General features: G+C 46.6%; 1 protein-coding gene across 1 annotated transcript in view; it reads right to left on the bottom strand.

The window, feature by feature from the left end:
- HIRA (histone cell cycle regulator) overlaps window positions 1-12,820 on the bottom strand; it is a 1,376,152-nt gene that overhangs the window by 488,908 nt on the left and 874,424 nt on the right. The gene's annotated exons all lie outside the window — the stretch shown is intronic.

Genomic DNA, 12,820 nt, shown 5'->3' with positions numbered 1-12,820 from the left:
AAACTGGGGGCCTCAGGAAAGGAATACTAGACAGTTTGGAAGCTACTGAAGACATAGCTCTGAAGGGAAACATCGCGGCAGCAGTGTAGGTACCTGTGGAGGTGATAAAATGGAGAAAAAAATGGAATTTGGCAAATGGGGAAAAACTAGGTAGACTGGACTTTGTGAATTACGCATAGAGACTGCAGATAGAGGGGGACAATCCAGGGATACTGCTTGCTTGGTTATATAAACGAGAAGAAACAAGGGACATGATAAGTGCCATAAAGGACGGAAATGTGGATCTAGTCGGGAGACAACGCAGGATCAATGAGGTGTTTAGCAGATTCTATTAACTCCTATATTCAGAGAACACGACTGAAGCGGATCAGAACGTAGCAGAATCACTAGCCCAACTGCATCTGCCACGATTGACAGATGCACAAGCCACAGAATTGGACGCTTCGATGACGGTAGATTAAATCCATGGGTACTAATTAGGGAACTCCGGGCAACTAAAGCCCCGGGACCAGACGGACTACCAGAGGAATTTTACAAAGCATACATTGACACACTGGCCTCCAGACTGCTGGAGGTCTACACGGAGGCACATGATCGGGAGGTGTTGCCCGACAGCCTGAAAGAATCAATCACTGTACCAATTCTAAAGCCAGGAAAGATCCATGACTCGCGGATCATACAGACTGCTGTTGATTGTGAATCAGGATTGTAAAATTCTAACCACCGTACTGGCAAATAGGCTTATGAAAGTGATAGGAGAGCTGATACATGTAGACCAGACAGTCCATGGGAGTAATACGGCGTGGTACCTGAGGAGGCTCCACCATGTCATAGATACCACAAATCAGAGGAAGGGAGACTATGCGATTGCATCGCTGGATGGGGTGAAGGCCTTCAACTCCGTCCGCTGGGACTGGCTACTTGCGACCCTAGAATGCTTTGGGGTCAGAAAATCGTACCTGGGATGGGTTAATCTAATTTACTCGCGACCCATGGCAAGAGTCAAAACAGGCAGACAGGTCTGGGAACACTGGGGGGGTCCCACAGGGGTACCAAGCAGGGGTGCCCACTGTCGCTGATATTGTTTATTTTGGCGCTGGAGCCACTAGTGGTGTTCCTCAGGAATTGAGTACAGAGAAGCCGGGATAGCGATAGACAGGGCGGTGCATATGATTTCCCTGGACGCTGACATATTATATATAAGCCAACCTGAAGACAACCTACCGCACCGCTTAGACATTATTGATCACTTTGCCACACTCTCGGGGATCAAGATACACCGAAGGAAGTCTTGTCCGTTTCCGCTTGCGGACCTCAGAGGGCTCCGGGTGGCACAACTACTGCACCTGTGCCTACAGTGGGAGACCGACACTTTTAGATACCTGGGCATTCATGTGTGGCATAGCCCTGCAGGCATGCACAATGATAATACAATGAGAGCCCTGCAAGGGGTGCAGAAGTCCATGGGGTTCTGGGAAAAACTACCTTTGGGGATGTCGGACAGAGCCGCTCTATTGAAGATGATGGTACTCCCCACTATATCATTTCACTAACATTCCCTACAACATACCCAAAGCATTGTTTCAACAAGTAGACACACTAACTAGATCATCTCTGTGGGGGTGGGAGGAGGAACAGGATAGCATTGAGCACCCTAAGGGGGGACCACAAAGAGGGTGGGATAAAAGTGGCACATTTCAAATGCTATTACCTGGAAGGACAGCTGCAATTTGTAGTGATCTGGCTGGGGGATGAGGCCCCCCCAGGATACTGCGTTGCTCCAGCCAATGCTGAAGCGACACTTCCTTAAAGAGATTCTATGTGTAGAGGACATACACTTGAATAGACCCTCTGGGCTCCTGAAACTGGGTAGGGAAATATGGTACAGGGCATGAAGCTTATAGGAATACCGGAACCCTGCTCAGTGCACACCCCCCTGATAGGCGTCATTGGAGGACGGCAAAGAGCGGTGGGACAGTACAGGCGACAGTGGGAGGACGAAGGGGTAGCCACAGTGGGGGATCTACTGCGCGAGGATACAATTATTGATTCCATACCCTAGTTAGCAAATATGACTTTCACAAGAGCCAATTCCTGCTGTACCTGGGAATGACCCAAAAGATCAGGAGGAAATGGGAAAACCCACAGGCACGGATTGTGACAAACAACATACTTGACACCATGTATGACCTATCAGAAGGAGGGCACATGGTCTCCAGACTGTATTATGTGCTCCTGGGAGGCTTAAGCGCAACAGGGCTGAAAGCACAGGGTAAATGGAAAATGGACACAGGACGGCCATTCACAGACGCAGAATGGGGAAGGGTGCTCGCATACATCAAACAGGTCTCTAGAAACGCCAGATGTAGAACCACCCACTTGTACATAACACACAGAGTATATATGACCCCACACAGGCTATCATACATGACAGGGAAAGGAGTCTAGGTCTACCCGAGGTGCGCACGGGAGGGGGCAGACATGATGCACATATTTAGGGGGTGCCCACACATTCTGGAGGGCAGTGATGGAAAAAGCAGAGAAGGGAGGCATCCAAATGCACTTGTGCCACCCCCCCCTCAATTCCCTCATCCCCCTCCACCCCCGCCCCCCTCCCCCCGAGTACTGCCTGTTGGGGTTATTCCTGAGGGGCAAGGTTCAACATGCGCACATCACCAAAATGAAAGACTTGATCTGCATACGTGCGAAATGTAGGATAGCAATGGCCTGGAAAGCGGTAGAGGCCTGGCGGGCGGACCTGCAGAGATGGTCACTGGCGGAAACTGTAGTGTGGCGCTGAGCCCTAAGGAGAGAAATGCACACGAGCATTGTGGAGTGGAGGCCCGGAATACATTAACACAAAGTATGGTTGCCCCGAACGAGGGCCAGCCTAGCGGGGACTAACATAGCGAGGCAAGGAACGCCTATGGGGACTCCCCTCCCCGGGCATGTGACATTTGAGTGTGCAGGCGAGCGCTGGGTAATAATGTGCAGCGGAACTGAAAAGGTGGAGAGTAACGAGACCACGGAAAACCAAAATGCTCACTAAATTGGCACACGATATATGCCCACAGAACTGTAATGATCCAACCAAACCTGTCTTTTCTGTCTCATAACTGTACCTGTCCACTTGTTTTGTTCTTTGTTGGTTAATTAAAATAATACTTTTTTTTTGTTTTTTTTTTTAAAGTGTGAGGACCTCACAGATGGGAGTAGAGGTCATAACAGAAGCCAGAATACAGAGAGGCCAAGAAGCCTATAAGAAACTGACAAAACCTCCCCAGGAGGGGGAGCAAGCCAGAAAGCCTGGTGTCTGAAGGACCAGATTAGTTCAAGCATTAGAGAGTTTGAGGAGCAGGTTGAAATGCTGAATACCTATCACTATTAACTGAACGAGAGTTCTGAAAATGAATGGGCCAATTTTCCTGGGGTCCCTGAACTACATTTTATTCAAGAACAACAACAGAAGTCCAAGAACTTTGAATATTGATTCTGTTAAAAACTGGGGCCTGAGTTAAAGAAGTGAACCAAAGAGAGAACTGTGTAGGTGTCAAAATCCAGCAACCCTGAGCCATAAGTATAGTGGATGTTTGTTGTTTATTTATATAGCGCTCCCCACCCAAAGGTAGCTGGGCGCATGTTTACATGTTACACTTAAAGGTACATAGTTTACAAAGTTAAAGACTCAATACAGGTGTATGCATATAAGTGAGGTACACCATTTCACGTTGTAAATACAGACAGAGTGGCAATATACCTATTGCCAGTGCAGGTTGGCGGTAGTCATTATCAGTTATGGGCGATTGAATAGGGCAGTCATAGGGAGGTAGTCAAAAGGATATGAGCTAGGGTAAGCCTCAATGGTCCTAGTTTATTCTTGAGATACGAGCCACGTTTTTATTTTTGAAAGGTCCAGAATACTGTCTCTGTTCTGATGTCCAAAGGTAAAGCGTTCCACAATTTGGCAGCTATGACCGGGAAGCTCTTGCTCCCGGATTTCTCAAGTTTATACCTTGGTATGATGAGTTGGTTGATTTGTGCTGATCTTGTGGATCTGTTGCATAGATGTTTTGTGAATTTGCAGTTAAGGTATTTAGGGGTTAGGTTGGCTAAGCATTTGTGGGTAAGCGCGATTTGTACATGATTCTACACTTGACTGGAAGCCACTTTACTTTTTGTCTGGAGGCCGTGATGTGGTTGTCTCCAGGTATGTTAACGATCGCTCTAAGAGCATTATTTTGGAGCACTTGCAGTTTGTTCAGATTGCAAAGACTAGTTCTGTTGTATAATGTGTTGCAATAGTCCAGTTTCGATAAGATAAGTGCTCTGGCTAGGGTGACACAGCTTTCAAGAGACGGGAATGGTCTGCAGGCGGTTATGAGCTTTGCTGTATAGGCTACTGATGAAGCTGTGGCATTGATTTGTTTTGTGATGCCAACGTTCGAGTCAAGGTATATTCCGAGTGTATTGACTACTTTGGCAACTTGAATGGTATTGTTATCAATGATGAATGATTGGAATTGGCCAGGCAGTTTGTTAAGGCGGTTTTGGGAGCCAATCGATAATAGTTCTGTTTTGCCATCATTCAGGCAGAGGCCGTGAGTGGCCATCCATGCCTGAATGATGAGGTAGATTTTGTTCAAGAGATTTTAGTCCTCTGGGTAGGAGCCTGAGAGGGGGATGAGTATTTGGGTATCATCTGCATATTTCATGTAGATGATACCCAAACTGTCTAAGTGATAAAACAGTGGCTTCGTAAATATATTGTACAACATGGAAGAGACACACGAGCCTTGTGGTACTCCAAATAAGACTGGGCCTGGGTCTGCAGCTGCTGTGGTGGAGAATACTCTCATAGTCCTATTTGTGAGAAAGGATTGAATCCAGGCGGTGACTTTAGCTGAAAAATGTGCAACTGATGTAAGCTGCTTGCAGAAGACTTTATGGTTGACCAGATCGAAGGCTGCAGAAAGGTCTAACAGGAGGAGAAGGGCTATGTTCCCTTTGTCGTTTTATGTTCCCCTTGTCCTTTATTTCATCCATTCGATTTTTGAGGTCGATGAGGGCTGTTTCTGTGCCATGACCTGGTCTAAAACCTGTTTGGCGAAGGCCAAGGAGGTTGTTCCTTTCAAGGTGTTTTTGAATTTGGAGGTACGCTGCCCTGTCTAAAATTTTGAGTAGGAACGTAACCGTGGTCATGGGTCGATAATTAGTGGGAGTGTTAGGGTCTAATGTGTTTTTCTTTTAGGAGTGGGCGGACCCATGCATCTTTAAGGTTGGTTGGGACTGTGCAGGTTTCAAATGAAGAGTTTATAAAGGTTCTGATGAATCGTGCAAGATCAGCTACAGCCTCTTTAATGAGGGTGGGCGTACAGGTATCACCCTGACATTTTGAAGGTTTGAGGCTTTCAATAATGTTAATAACTTCTGGAACTGAGACAGGAGTGAACTGGAAAGGAGTGGACTGGTTGTTGGTGACTTTAATATTATTGATATGTCTAGCTTCGATTAAGTTTTTACGTCAATTTTATTTTGGAGGAGCGTGATTTTTGTCAAGCAGTGCTTTTTGGATGTCCGAGCACCATTTGGTGTCTTTGATTGATGCATTGTTCATCAGGCATAACTGGTGTTTCCAATTCTCGGAGGATAGAGAAAAGTTCTTTAGTCCCAGAATTAGCATGACTGATTCTCTACTTGTAAGTGTCACTCTTCGTTTGGTGTATAGCATTTTTTTAGTTGGTCGACGCTGGTGTGAATTTCTCTTTATTGAAGGCTGATGTTTTTTTTCCTCATGCCCTTTCAGCTACTCTCTTAGTACTCTGCAGCCTTTTTAAACTTATCGTGTACCAAGAGTTGTGGTGGGCCGCTTGTTTGGCTCTCCTCATTTTTAGTGGGGCTACTTTGTCTCTGGCCAGAGAGAGTGTTTGGTTGTACAGATCTACTATTTTTTCCGGTCCTAGGTTGTTGAGGTTCTGCGGGCTAGTGATGGGGTAGAGTAGTGGAAGCATCTTCTAACTTACGGAGGATAATTCAATTGTTTAGTTTTTAGTGGTAGGGTTAGCATAGAACAAAATAGTTTTGGCCAGAGGACAGAATTTATGCAGGACACCCTGACAAGCACTATTTTTTAATTTTTTTTAAGATGGGGTACATCATCGTAGACATATAGCTATTTCAGGTTTTTGTTTCTTTAATGAAACATGTCTTTCCCATCTCCTATGTCTGACTTACCACAAGGCTCTGAAGACATGGATCCTTGAGCAGGGGTTGAGGCCGGTTGTTCACACCAGTCCAGGGGTAGAAGCACCAACAAGGATCTTCTTGAGATCAGGATCAGACAAGCAGGGATTCACCAGGACAGCACTGTAGTAGATGCTGTTCAACTCCAGGAGGTGTCTTAGATGGTCAGCGGGATGCTCATCTCCATAAAGGTATTGGTTCCAATGATGATCGGTTGAATGCTTGCAGGAGCCCTCCTTTAATCCAAGATTTGGGCTGGGAGACTACCCAAGTCCACCAATGGTAAGGATCTGCACCATTTAAACTGGCAATGGCTATCAAATAGTCGATAGCCATTTGCCAAAACATCTACCCAGCAAGACATTCAGGTACCAGGGATGTGGACTGGGACTAGACAGCCCAAGCCCCCTCTTGCTGCTTTCCTCCAATAGACCTCTATGGAACACCCTTTCTTTTCACTTTGTTTTGAACCCTGTCCTTACTTTTTGGAGTAAGTAAAGCCTTTTTCTTTACTCCCATTGCCCGTTTGCTCATTCTGATGGGGAACTGATCAGTACATAAGAATATCAGTACTGAGAGACTAGGTTTCTCTTTGTGAATTTCTCGTATTGATACAACTGCGCACATCACCTTTAATTGAAGTGCAGTTGACTTAGATTTTTTTCTGTAATAGTTTTTTGGTTACTTTTAAAATATGCCCAGGACGAGTTGTTAAAAGCAATTATTTTTCTTCCTTTTTTTATGTAATGTTTTACTCGTGCACTTTTGCATTTACTTCAAATGTCTACTAAAGGTATCTAGCACCCTAAGATTGCCCTGACACAAGGTTTTTGCTCATCTTATGGCCATATTGTTATCCAGCCTACTTTCTGCCTTCTAAGGTGAGGGAATACCATTTATGGAAAACCCTTTCCTGGGAAAGCTGCTGCTTTCGCGTGCTAAGGGGCAGATTGTGTGTGAGCCCAGATGTGGGGTCTGGGACTGCCTGATCTGTGGGGTAAAAAGACAGCCCCAGAGCGACAGAGATGGAGAGGCCATGCTAGGCCCCATTGTGAGAGTCAAGCTGGCTAAGTGTGGAGTTCCATTGAAATATAAAAGCCAGTACAAAACAGTCATTTGGACATGAGGCCTAGTGAATGAGCGAGAATGGGTGTTAGGGAGAATTCTCTGTATAGGATATAATTTCCCAAACCTAGTGAGTCCCCCAGCAGCTTTGCTGGATCTTTGGGGTTTATTTTTTTCTCCTGCTTAGAGTGAGACTCTTTTTCTCCCACTCATAGGCATGATTTGAAAATGTCCTTTTACTTTGTAATGTGTTTTATGGGCTATGGGGTCTTTTACTCCATAGGGCTTCATGTGTTTTTGGTAAGTGTGTTACACAGCACCCTTAGTGCAGTAACACAGGGGTGTCATAGTGACCCCCAAACATAGACTCCATACCCTGGGACTGACTACTGTCTCCCAGGGCATGTAAAGTCACCATTGACTTAAATTGTGAACAGAACCAGTACAAACCATCATAGTGTGGAAGTACTGGTAGGGGTAATTAGATTGCCCCTGGGTCTGTTTTTTGAGGGGGCACTGTGCAGTCCCCCCGTCGAGTTTCTGGCTGGTGGCAGTGGTTACCACGCAAAATATTCCACCGGAATATTTCCTATGGGATTTTTCCATTCATTTTAAACACACCACTTTTTTTGGTGCAATGTTAAAGATACTGCCGGGTTATTTATTTAATATTTATTCCCCGGTTGGGACTTTTTGCCAAGACTTGGTTTTAAAATGGCGTTTGTGTTCGCCTCTGTAACTCCAACCCAAGTCGAGCCCTTTGTTCAACTTTTGGCGGGCTTCTACACAGAAGCCTCCAAAAGTGGTGCCACTCTGTCTGGGTTTACAGGATGTGTGGGAGGGGGGGGGGGAAATAGGCACCCTGGACGAGTTGCCTCGGCAACTCAAGTCGCACTCTTATGGGATTGGCCCAGTGGTGAGCCGCCCGGCTCACCACTTAGCATGTTTGAGTGACAGCTAGGACTGATGAAGGGGGTTTTCTGCATAAAAGCAGGGCTTTGGTGACTGGAACGTCAGAAGTCGCCACAGAACCTAAAGAATCCGGAGAGGGAGAAGCTGAGACGACCTGCAACGACGACACCACCGGTGGAGCCCTGCTGAACCGACTCACCACTTCCCAACAACAGAGAAGATCTTCTTCCTGGAGAGTCTTCTTCCTTTGAACTAGTGGGGTTAACCAGTTCGCCCTTTTCACCTTCCCGGCTCGTGGTCGAATCGCCCGTGCCAAGCACCCCGGCGGCTGGATAGCCACGCTTCACCACTACCGCAAATAAAAGGGTAGTACCTTTTAACCGGGAAACTCCGTGGATGGTTTCTTCCCTGGCAGTGCAACGACCTCCAGCTTTCCCCTACGTCGAGATCTTCTCTTCCCCTGGACGAAGCACCGACTTGCACCCGATGCCAGGAACAACTGCCCCCACTGGAGCTTTCGCACCATTTCAGGTACTGTGTCCCGCCTGGTCTCCCTTGCAACAGACTGTTCAAGGTGTCCCGTGAATCCTTGACTCTCTATCCTGGGGTGACCTGGGACCTGTTAACTAACTTTTCTGAACTGATCCAACTCCTTTTGAACTATCTGCAAAGACTTTTAAAGTGTACTTCAACTGTGTGATCTTGGGCACATTCCGCCTTGCTCTCTCCAAGAGTGGGCCTGGCCTATGAACTTTTTGCTCTACAGTAGACTTTGCCTTTCTTGACTTGCTGTGGTTCTTTTAAAAGTGTTGGTATTGTGTGCTTTCCTAATTCTGCCTCCCCCCCCCCTTTTAAATAATTATTGGAGTGCCATCTTGGTTAAGTGCTCACCTCTGTATTGATAATAAGTGGTGTTCTTTTCCTAAGACTTGTCGAATAATTAATCAGTGAGGTGTATATATTTCGAGTGACTGTATTTGAACTTGCTTGACATATTAGTGCCAGTGTGTTTTTAAATAAATAATTATATACTTTTATACCCAAGCTCTGGTCAGTGTTTGCTTGTGCTACTGTATTTTTGTACCTAATGTGTATACTCTATATACTGCCTAACTCTTCTTGAGAGAAGTCTGACTGCTCAGCCACAGCTACCAGGTAAATCTGGGTGGTACAGACTGCTACCAATTGGGTTTACTGCCAACACCTGTAGTCTTAAACTTTTTGCAGTGGTCCCTAAGGGAACTGCACAGGTTTCTGCCTAACAATGGCCTCCCTCCATTTTGTTAGAACGTACAGACACTCAGATGAAGAAAAGTGCGACTCAGAATTGTAATATTATTAACATTGTCCAATGGATTCCAAAAAGACATGTGGCATTGCAGATGCTGACTACGTATAAATGCCCACTTTGAACGATGCAAAACTGCAACAGTGCACATGGAAAGAAAAGATACATTTCTTTAATTTTTTTTAAACATATTTTTATTCGTTTTTGCATAGTAGGAAAGCACAACAACATGATCATCCACCCCCGAACTCCACCCCAGGCACACACACAGTTTCTCTCGCTCCACAGAAAATGATCGGAAGGGTTATGAAATATCCAAAAGACGCAGCTTGTGCGGGCAGTATTGTTCCAAATAGTCCACCTGCAGAAAATCTAGTATTGAGGCCCATTCCAGCGAGAACTTGGCTCGATTCCCCTGTATAGTATAGGTGACCCACTATAGGCAACAAAGTTCCAGAGCTTATACAGCCAATCCGCCAGCACCGGGGGTCAGATGACTTCCATTTACCGGCAATAACCGACAGTGTTGCCATGTGAAGAATGTAAAAGGCTTCTCCTTTTGTGTTTTGGCCGCATTCTATTGTCCGGGCCCGCCATCCCCTGGAGGGTTTCCCCCCTTTGCCCTGTCCATGTCCAGCCCATACATATCATGTATGATCTTATTGACTTCCTCCCAAAAGGCCGGTAGCGCCTGGCGGGTGTGCCACACGTGAAGCCAGCCCCCCTTGGCCCGCACCCCCTCCAGCATCGATCTGAGATATCTGAATTCAACCTGTGTAGCCTCTCTGGGGTGTAGTGCCATTGATACATGAGCTTCAGTCAGAATTCTCTAATCTGAATTGAGGCTGTCAAGCGAGGAATGTCTGACCAAAGTGAGGCGCAGCTCTCCTCTGAGATCGTGCAATTTAATGTGTTTGCCCATCTGATTTGGAACGACAGCTGCTTAGGCAGGGGGGGCATCCACAAGAAGCCTGTATATTTGCGAGATGAGATGTTTGTCCCCTGGATTTGATATCAGACATTTTTCGAAAGGTTAAGGGGTCTGGTTGCTGCAGCATGATTTGGGGTGGGGGGCATGATCCAGTGGCGGACCTGGTAGTATTGGAAGCGTAGGGATTCTTGTAGACCCAATTTATCTTTACATGTAACAAACGATTTGACTTCCTCCCCCACGAACATAACCCTAACTTTTATACAACCCGCCGCCTTCCAGTGGGGGAAAGCTTGCGAGTCCAGGCCCAGGGAGAACTGCGGGTTATCAAAGAGTGGAGTGAAAGGGGAGGGGAATGTTGTATGTGGTGTAGGCTCACTGCTTGATCCCACGTGTCCTCCACTACTTTCGTAATGTCGCTATGATGGATATTGCGGGGTCCGTCTGCTCTCGGCAGTCATCATTATTCTCCCATGTGGTGTCCTGCCACTGGCCTCTCCATCTGCACCCATCTCTTATCTTTATTTTCCCCAAACGAGTCCCTGATAACCCTAAGCTGTGCTGCCCGGTAATATTCCAGAAAATTTGGGAGGTCTACTCCTCCTCTGTTTGGAAGGGGCATTCGTGTTCTCAGTGTGATTCAGGATTTTTTGTTCGCCCATATGTATTTGGAGATCAGTTTATTTAGTGTCCAAAAAAAGGCAGTCGGGATGGGGATTGAGAGAGCCTGGAATAGGTACAAGATTCGTGAAAGTATGACCATTTTAATAGCGTTAATTCTCCCTATTCAGGACACCGATAGTGGGGACCAAGTCTGTAGCTGCGCCCGGATCTGCGCAAGAAAAGGACGGAAGTTAGCCTTTTACAGCCCCCTTAACGTGCGCATGATAATCACCCCAGGATTCGGATACTACTGGGAACCCACTTGAGTTGCGTCGCTTCTTTCGCTGCTATTCTGCCTGATTAACCGACAGATTCAGGATTTCTGACTTCGTAATGTTAATTTTTATGCTTGCGACCTTGACAAATCCCTCCAGCTCCTGCAGCGCCGCGGGAGAGAGGAGAACAGCTCAGTGAGTGTGAGCAGCATGTCATCCGCATTTGCCATCAGCTTATGGACCCCCCCGAAGGAAATGCCCTTGATTGCCTCTACATTTTGGAGTCTCGCGAGGAGCAGCTCTAGATGCAGCGCATAGAGCAGGGGGAAGATGGGCAGCCCTGCCTTGTTCCACTATGGAGTAGACCCGGACGTGAGAGCTGGCCATTCAACAAAAGCCGAGCCGTGTGGCAGGTGTAGTTTCTCCATATCATAGCTATAAATTTAGGGCAGAACCCCATGCTGTAGAGTGTATTGAAGAGAAAGGACCATTCGACACAGTCAAATGCCTTCTCCACATCCAGTGTAACTAGCACTGTCGAGTCTCCTTTCTTCGCGACTTTTTCTAACAAATGACAGATTCTCCTGAGATTGTCGTGTGTTTGGCGACCCTCAATTAGCCCCCAGTCTGATCTGGGTGGATCAGTGTTGGCATCAGCTGCACTACCCTATTAGCGAGGATCTTGGTATAGATCTTAGCGTCTGTGTTGATGAGGGCAATAGGGTACTAAGACCTGCAGTTGGTGGGGTCTTTCCCTCATTTGGAGAAGCAAACTATCTTAGCCTCTTACACAGAGTCTTTAATTCTGCCCATGACTGTAAAGGAAAAGAACCACAAGTCTGGGAGCCAGAGTCGCCCTGAACCGCTTGTAAAAGGAAGCTGGGAACGCGTCAGAGCCTGGTGTTTTATCCGGCGGAAAGTTTGCTATTGCAAATAGTACTTCCTTCTGTGTGATGTCCCTCTCAATGGTATCCGTCTAGGGTCGTGAGGGTCTGCAAGGGTGCAGACTCGATATACTCCCGCTGAAACCTCTGTGCGGGGGTGATCCGAGGCATAGAGAGCCGAATAGTAGACATGAAACTGTGCGGCTATGTGTTCTCTAGTAGTAACCTTATTGCCAGGTGAGACTTCGATCGTCAGAATTGTTTGGGCTGCGTTTTTTTGCTTTAGCTGTCTAGACAGGAGCTTGTCTTCCTTGTTGGCCTTGATATAGTGCCTTTGTTTTAAGTATAGCAGGCTTCTTTTCGCCTTGCTTTGTGTGGAGGTCAAGCTTTCCCTTAGCGCATCTGTATTGCCTATGCAATTCTGGGGCAGACTCTCTCTCCATTCTGTGCATGATCCGCTTTACCTCTGCTTTGAGATCCGATTCCAATTTCCTCTTAAGCCGTGTCGTATGTGCCTCGGCCGTAACAAGTTCTCCCCTCATTGTTGCCTTAAACGCATCCCAAACCACCTCCCTTTTTTAAAAAATTCTACCATTTTGCCTTCCTGGGCTTCGCAGGTGGA

Source organism: Ambystoma mexicanum, chromosome 10, assembly GCF_040938575.1.
Source record: "Ambystoma mexicanum isolate Mex_15411 chromosome 10, UKY_AmexF1_1, whole genome shotgun sequence".
NCBI lineage: Eukaryota > Metazoa > Chordata > Amphibia > Caudata > Ambystomatidae > Ambystoma > Ambystoma mexicanum.
Note: the sequence above shows the minus strand (reverse complement) of the source record. Positions and strands in the feature narration are given on the sequence as shown.